Here is an 8,754-nt window from a genome sequence, read left to right on the forward strand (position 1 = left end):
CTCTCGACAATCACAAATCACTGATGAGATGTGAAGCTGGGCCACGAACCTACTTTTTGAGCCCTGCAGAAGAAGAAAGAGGAGCTTTTGTCCATTCGAATATATTACATCTGTTATTAGGTGTGAAACAAAAATTAAGATGTAACTAAACTTTAGGTAACTTGTCAGCCTCCACCTGCCTCGACCCCACTAAGCTTCTGGCAATGATTTTTATAATGAGTTGGCCAAATCTCGTGTAGTTCTTAGACAAATACTTGCTAGGGCAATCAGGATAACTGGAGTACAACCCTCAGAATTAGGGTGTGTTTTAAAATTAATCTTATCCCAAGTTTTAAATCTGGCATGTTCATTAAGCTGAAACTGTCTCCTTAAACTTTGTGCTTTGTGCTTGCCAATACTGTACAAATATTACCCATGCTTATTTCTCATCCTGTATACCTGGCTGGACTTTAATAATCAGTTACGAGCTTTTCCCTTTTTGGAAGCCAAATGTGGTTTTATAATCCTTTTCGAATAAGTGCTGGGGGCATTCTCTACTATTAATTTCAATTGACAGCTAAGATGAAGTTCATTTGCAATGCTTGCACAAGCCTCTGCTCTCCATAACTGTAAGCAGTGGCTGAGGTCTTTATACTAGAAGGACCATGGAAAACCAGTAACATGCATCAGAATGCGATTCTACTCTCGTTGTGATACCAGCTATCATCTACTTAAATAGCAACATTTGCTTAGGTTGAAATCCGGTTCACCATGCCACTTTGGGCACTGATTGTTGAACTAATCGTTGGACTGATGGCTGTTTGTCCCACTCTAACCATCCAACATTAGAGACTGATTAGCTTCTTCATTTTTGCCCCACTTAAATCCTGGCTTTTTGCATGTGTCTACTGACCTATGCCACTAATGTCCCAGGATACTTTGATATTAAATTTAAGTTTCATTATGCTGAGATAGTTTGAAAGGAGGCCATTTTTATAAATCTGTATAGTTTATTTGACAAAAAATCAAATATTTACTCAGTAAAAGATTAGTGAACATATGCTATGGACCAGGAGATATTTTAACACTGACGACACAGAAACAATTCTGATACTATCTGTGTCCTCAAGGAGCTCACATTTTAGCAGGAAGGGTAAACTTTGTACACAAATAATATAAATAGTAAGTGCAAAGTTCAGAGAAGTAAAAATGCCCAACTGAAAATGTGAGGTTGTTATTATGGGAGCTTAGAAGACAATGAGGTCAGATTGCTCCAGTGTAGTGTAAAAGAAACAGAAACTCATTTTGAATACTAGCAGAGTGGCCTCATGAAAGCCATTAGATGGATCGGTAAATTTTTCAACTAATTTACAAAAATTTTATGGTAGTTCTAATTAAGGAACCGCATGAAATACCTAATTTCTTCCATTATACTTTACTGAATTTCATGGTGATAGGATAACCTAAATATTTCAGAATTTACTACTTGTCACTAATAAGTAAGCACACACTTTTTTTTCATAAACCAGTGGATCCCATTGGTTAAACTGCTTGCATTTTAGCCCCTGTCTTGGAATCTCTGAAGGGCTTCCTTACATATGTGCACTAACCTGACTGTTAGCTGGAGTCACCATACGGCTGTGATTTCTCTCTTGAACTTACTTCCATTTGTCTGCATCTGCTGCATATGAATCCAGTTGAAGACATCTTACAAAGACTATAACCAGTTCTAAGAAAATTATTGCTTATACTAAGCATGTTAAATGTGGATGCTTCTAGCCCTCCGAGTGCCAAAACGTGTCTACATTTTATGCAGAGGTGGGGAAAAATTGTTATAATTTGTTACCTGGAAACTGAAGCAGCTTAGCTTTGCTTGTGCCTAGAATCTAAGTTTCCCTTCAGATTTGTGTCCAGGCTTGCCCTCAACGCTTCCCCAATCATAAGCAGTTTTAATAGTATATAATTTACCATCTTTACTATTTTTAAGTGTATAGTTCAGTGTACACTTAATACAGAAACATGTGTTCTTTTTTTTCCTTTTGTCCTCCCCTCCCCTTCCTGGCCCCCGCAACCACCAATCTATTCTCTGTCTTCATGAGCTCCACTTTTTATCGCTGACATATGACTGAGAACATGCATTATTTGTTTTTCTGTGCTTAACTTATTTCACTTAACATAATGGCCTCCAGTTCCACAAATGTCTGGTTCTTCTAACATTAGGAACTCAAGGGAATCCGTCGGACTAGACAAGTATGAATGTCTTACCAACCTAAATATCTTCCTCGTTTTTGCTTATGATATTCTTCTCCGTCCAAACTCTCCCTCCTCTATCAATTACAATTAAATGGTCCCAATTTATTAAGATACTAGGGGATCGAGTCTAAAAGTTTACTCTAGTTAACAGGGCTCCTGCTCAGTGAAAAAAATTAATATCATTTTCCTGGAACATTATAAAATGTAGAAATATTCTTGCAAAAGTTTCATGACATCAATGGTTATCAAGGTATATTTTTGATTGCTCTTCTAACCATTCTCATCATCACAGTCAATTGAACATAAATCAAATATCTGAAACTAACTGGTACAACTCTGTAGTCACTGATAATCTCATCTGTCAAATTGAAACTCAAATTTGCCTTGAAGCATTAAGCAAAGGATATTTAAGACAACACAAACTGCTGAAGAGAAATAAGTCACAATGACTTAACACAACAGGAATTTCTTTCTCATGTGAAGTGCAAAACAAGTATTTCTAATGGAAGGGAGCTTTTCTCCAAGAATTCATCCTGAGCCCTATACTTCTTTTACCTTCAAACTTTCAATCTAGAGTGTATTCTGAAGTATCAGCGATCTGAAGTTCTTTTCAGGTCACGAGGAAGTGTCCAAAGACACTTTTCCCCATCTAACCATGGCCCTTCCATTATTTCATGTTTTAGGAAATATTTATTGGAAATCTACAATGTGTCAGGCACTGTGCTAAAAATGTTCCCAGCAGACAAAAAATATTTAAGCAGACAAAAATTGCTGTCCTCACTGAGTGTATAGCCAGGAAAAGAAAACAGACACCAAAATAAGTAATTTTTAGCTTACTTAAGACACAATTATCTATTTGCTGGTAATGATTACTATGAAAATAAATACATCTGAATGCATAAAGAGGACATATGACTTTCTCTAAGGAAATGATAGTTGCATTGGAATAGTAGGCAAACTTTCTCAAACAGAAAGAATGCAGTGTGCCTGGAGTGTAGTGAGCAAAGGTGGAATTAGCTACAAAGTGAGACTAGAAATAAAGGCAGGGATGTGATGTATTGAAGGTTTGGTCTTTACTCTGAATTCAATGAGAAATCACTAGAGTTTTCAACAAGATGTTGATCTAATGAGATTTGGAAAGATCACATTGACTGCTATGTGGAAGAGTAAGTAATGGGAATGTGGGCATAAAACTTGGGAGCACAGTTAGGAGATGGTTGTAACAATTCCGGTGAGAGACATTGGTTGGCTAGACTTGAGCACTACGACTTAAGGTATGCGTACAATGTAGTATACGGGTTTTGGTGGTTGGCTGACAATAAGGATATGTCAGAAAGGAAGGATTCTAAGTTGAATGCCAGGTTTGTGGCTTCAACAACTAGATATGTAGTGGGGACAGCATATTAAGTTCAGTTTTGACCATTCTGAGCTTGAGTTCCCAGGGAGAGATCAAATTGTTAGTTACTAAGCAGACAGTTCAACATATAGGTCAGTAGCTCAAAAAAAAAAAAAAAAAAATGGCACATTGGAGGAAAAGGTTCGGGAGTCATCAGCATATATATATATATGTGCTATTTAATGCTTTGGTACTGAATGAGATCAAGTAGAAAAATGGCCATATCACTTATAGTCCAAACCTGGACTCTTTTGAGAGTTAAAGGGAGAGAATTTTGAGAGTTGATGGTTATGCCAGAATGACCAGAACTGTTTTGTGTAAAGCACAAATGTCCTTAGCAACTATTTAAAGGTCAAATAGGGAAGGCATTGTCAGCAAGGAAACAGAAAGAACAGTCAATAAGAAAGGAGGAAATCACAGCGAATTGTAGTGTCACAGAGGGCAAGTACTAATGAGAGGTCAATTGATTTCCTGTGATGTCTTTTGTCATATACTTCCATAGTACCCTGTACTTTTTCATCATTTAACTTATCGTTGAAATTTTATTATTTGATATCTTTCTTTCTATGAAGAGAGTGCATGACCCATAGTTGACAATCAACAAATATTTATGGAATGAATAAAGAAAAGATGAAAAAAGCAAAAAGTATCCACTGAATTTAGCAAAACAGTGATCATCAGTGTCCTTATTAAGAACAGTTTTGGTGGAGTCGTGAGTAACTGAGTCAATTTGCCTTAAGAAAAATGTGAGTGGGTGGCAAGGAAGGGAAGACAGTAAAAACTGACAACTCTTTCAAAAAGTTTGTCTGTGAGCCACTGGCTTAATGGACACATGTTTTAAGTAGTTTGACTATTCCTATGGGTCCTAGGCAAATGTCAGCTGTGATAGATTTTTTTCTGAAAGTAATTCGACTAGATAAGGGTATACATGCCTCATTTATGAGATTTTAAATGGCTATGTGGTGGTTCCATAATTACATAGTATATATTTTGCCTAGAATAAGCATAGCTCCCTTAAGAATGTCATATTTTAACTCAGAGATATAATCAAGTATTTCTCCTGTGACAAAATGTAGTATTTAGTATCGGGGAACCTGCCCTGATAATCACGTAGGTTCTTTTCTATTTTCCTAAGCATTGGCTGGCTTGAGAAATAAAAGGACAGAGCACAAAAGAGAGAAATTTTAAAGCTGGGCGTCCGGGGGAGACATCACACATTGGTAGGATCCGTGATGCCCCACAAGCCACAAAAACCAGCAAGGTTTTATTAGGGAGTTTCAAAAGGGGAGGGAGTGTATGAATAGATGTGGGTGACAGACATCAAGTACTTAACAGGGTAATAGAATATCACAAGGCAAGTGGAGGCAGGGCAAGATCACAGGACCACAGGACCACAGGACCACAGGACCGAGGCAAAATTAAAATTGCTGATGAAGTTTCAGGCACCACTGTCGTTGATAACATCTTATCAGGAGACAGGGTTTTGAGATCAACCGGTCTGACCAAAATTTATTGGGTGGGAATTTCCTCTTCCTAATAAGCCTGGGAGCGCTATGGGAGACTGGAGTTTATTTCACCTCTGCAATCTCGACCATAAGAGACAGGTACGCCCCGGGGGGGCCAGTTCAGAGACCTACCCCTAGGTGCGCATTCTCTTTCTCAGGGACATTCATGCTGAGAAAAAGAATTCAGCGATATTTCTCCCATTTGCTTTTGAAAGAAGAGATATATGGCTCTGTTCTGCCCGGCTCACCGGTGGTCAGAGTTTAAGGTTATCTCACTTATTCCCTGAACAATTGCTGTTATCCTGTTCTTTTTTCAGGGTGCCCACATTTCATATTGCTCAAACACACATGCTGTACAATTTTTGTAGTTAACGCAATTATTACAGGGTCCTGGAACGATATACATCCTCTCAGCTGACAGGATTAAGAGATTAAAGACAGGCATAGGAAATCACAAGGGTATTGATTGGGGAAGTGATAAGCGTCCATGAAATCTTTACAATTTATGTTTAGAGATTGCAGTAAAGACAGACATAAGAAATTACAAAAGTATTAATTTGGGGAACTAATAAATGTCCATAAAATCTTCACAATCCACGTTCTTCTGCCATGGCTTCAGCCGGTCCCTCCGTTTGGGGTCACTGACTTCCCGCAACAATTTAGGAAAAATATTTTAAGGGCCATAGATTCCATATCTATTCCACTTGATGCTTACAGTTCTTTACCAAAAACAAATGAAAACACCAGAAAGTTGCACGAATTGAGGAGTTCTTTGTCAGATCAGCAAGCATTTTTATTCCTACTGTGCTTACTAATGGCAGTTTGGAGAAATAGCTGTGTGGATTCTAACTCTCTCTTTTCCCCCGTATCATCATCGTTGAGAATAATTTATTCTATATTACTCAGAGACGCTCTGTATCAAGCACTGTATAAGCCATTTCTTTTTGAATTTAGTGCTGGAAGAAATTGCATCTTTAGAAAAAAGTTAACGTTTCTTCTTTCCTCAAACAGGATCTTTTAGAACCAACTGTTTCTTTCTTCCATGGCTGTCAAAGAGCATGGCTGAACTTGTGGTTAGCACGTTTTTATGGTTCATTTTTCTATTTTTGTAGTCTTATTTTCTTATAGATTGTATTTTCATTTAATTTGTCTAAATAATTTGTGGATACTTAGAAAATGGACCTTGATTTCAGACTTACTCAATTAGCTACTTTCCCCTCCCACCCCTCAAATAAAATTACAGGGTCATTACGGACAGGCAAAAAGAAGTGATAGGCAAGAAATGTGTCCAATGATAACATAATTTAAATATGCATTACATTCCCACATATACACACAAAAATATATATGTATATGCATATATATGTGTGGGGTGTGTGTGTATGTTACAAAGACAATTAAAATATTTCATGTTATCGACCAATCAAATATTACTGTCCTTGAGGCCACCTAGCTGCAATATGCTGAAAGGTTCAGACACCCATCACCTGATCTTCTATCATTTCTGCTAGTGCAATCTCCGGCTTGTGCCTCTTACAGTCGTACAGGAAAATAACCAAGCGAACACCAAACAAAAAAGAAGAAACATATAGTGCTTCTCAATGGCTATACATACGAAAATATAATTATATACTTGTATAATGTAAATTGATTTGTGTTAAATGAGTCAAGGCAATATCTGTAAGAAATAGATTCCAGTAAAATATGCCAGTGCACAACTATGCACAAGCACATTCTCACCTTTGAGGATATATCAGGGTCCTAATATGGTTTGTTATTTAAGTCAATACAAATTACTGCCTTACCGTCTATCAATTTATTTTAGTTGCAAGGACAATATGATATTATATTTCATTGTTTATTTTTAAATATTTCTTTTTTGTGCTAAAAGCTTTAGGCTGACATCAAAAAGTCCTTCTTAATCAAGTTTGCTATATCATTGTTTATAATAAACACATCTTTTGCAAAAGAAGGTTTAAGTGTATATTTAAATCACCTTTTATTATACTAGTAGAATGGTAATAGAAATTACCATTTCCTTAGCCGTTTATATCAACTGTCTTTTCAGTTATTCGCCAAGGGTCTACAGTTAGCTATTGTCTTGCTAGATTACCTCCATTAAGTACTTCAATATTTTGCAAACAACTAATTAAACTTTTGAACCCCATTAAGGGACAGTAAGAAGGAAGACAATTACTGAGACTGAAATTTGGTCAGGGGGCTGAGACTAATACAGTATTATTAGGACAGAAAAGAAAACCCTCTAATCTTTTTAATGACTACAGATGATCAGAGCAGCTGTCTTAAATCTTTTTTATTTATTTAATTATTTTTACAATAACCCAAATCTGGAAGACAGGGCTCCAACAAAGGGCTAGGTCACTGGCTCTGCATTAACCCTGAGGAAAACGGCCACCTCAAAAGCATCAGCTTCAACCCTCCTTGCAGTAGGAGTGGCTACAAATTATACTTCCTTGTATTCACATATCACTCAACAGTTTGCAGAGGGCTGTCACCTATATAATTTTATTTAATCATTCAAACGAATTCTGTGAGGTAAATAGCTCAATATTATTATCTCCATTTCAGAGACAAATAAAGTACCTGAGGGATAAATTACTTCTCAAGTATTGTGCCGCTATTAAAACTTAGAGCCCAGATTCAGTGATTGGACCACAATACATTTTCCGACGGCACAGCTTGATCACTGTACACATTAACAAAAGATCCTCTCTTTTCTCATGCATATCTGATGGCCTTTCTAGCTCCTGCAAATCTACGCAAAGTACACACTCCTGACCTGTCAATATTCACCGGGCATTATATTCTAATATGGGGCTTGTTCTTCTTCTTTCGTTCAGGAAAGTTCCTAATAACTGCCACCCTGAGTGACCTGCCAGATTCCTTCTTCTATGATAGAAATGTGCTGCCTAACATATCTCTATAAAGAACATTATAAGCAAACATAAAATTTGGCAATCCAATCTTTACTGAACACCAAATACTTAAAGAAATATGTGCTCAGAATTGAGATAGGGGAAAAAAAAAAACCCCAGAAATTAAGAAACATGTTCTCTCTAGGTGAGTAAGCCAATTAAACTGATAATTTCCCAGTTTTTTAATCCTCATGAGTTATAATTTGTTGAGAGACGAGGGAGTGAAATGGTCTGGGAACAGAGACTAAGGGTACAGGCATAGGGAGAGATGAGAAGTGTTCATATATGTGGCACTATATAAACTGAGATTAAGATAAAAAAATGTGCTCTGCTTTATAAATAAAGAGGTAGAAGACCCACTTAGAATGGACCAGCAAAGCAGAAACAGGAGCCAAAAATAGTTATCCACAGCCTACTAAGATAGGGAATGAGAAGTTGAGAGCGGGGCTTGTGACAGAGAAAAGGAGAAAGTGTCTCCTCACTCTGGGAGGAGGTGAAGGGACTGGATTTCATTCAGTAAGGTTTTAGCTAATACAAATACAGGATTCTCAGTTAAATTTCAATTTCGCAATAAAAATATGTTTTTTAGTGAATGCTTTGTGCAATACTTGGGACATACATTCATTTATTATTTATTTATTTATTTATTTATTTATTTATTTATTTATTTATTTATTTATTTTTG

The sequence above is a fragment of the Hylobates moloch genome, unplaced genomic scaffold (genome assembly GCF_009828535.3).
Source record: "Hylobates moloch isolate HMO894 unplaced genomic scaffold, HMol_V3 SCAFFOLD_7, whole genome shotgun sequence".
NCBI lineage: Eukaryota > Metazoa > Chordata > Mammalia > Primates > Hylobatidae > Hylobates > Hylobates moloch.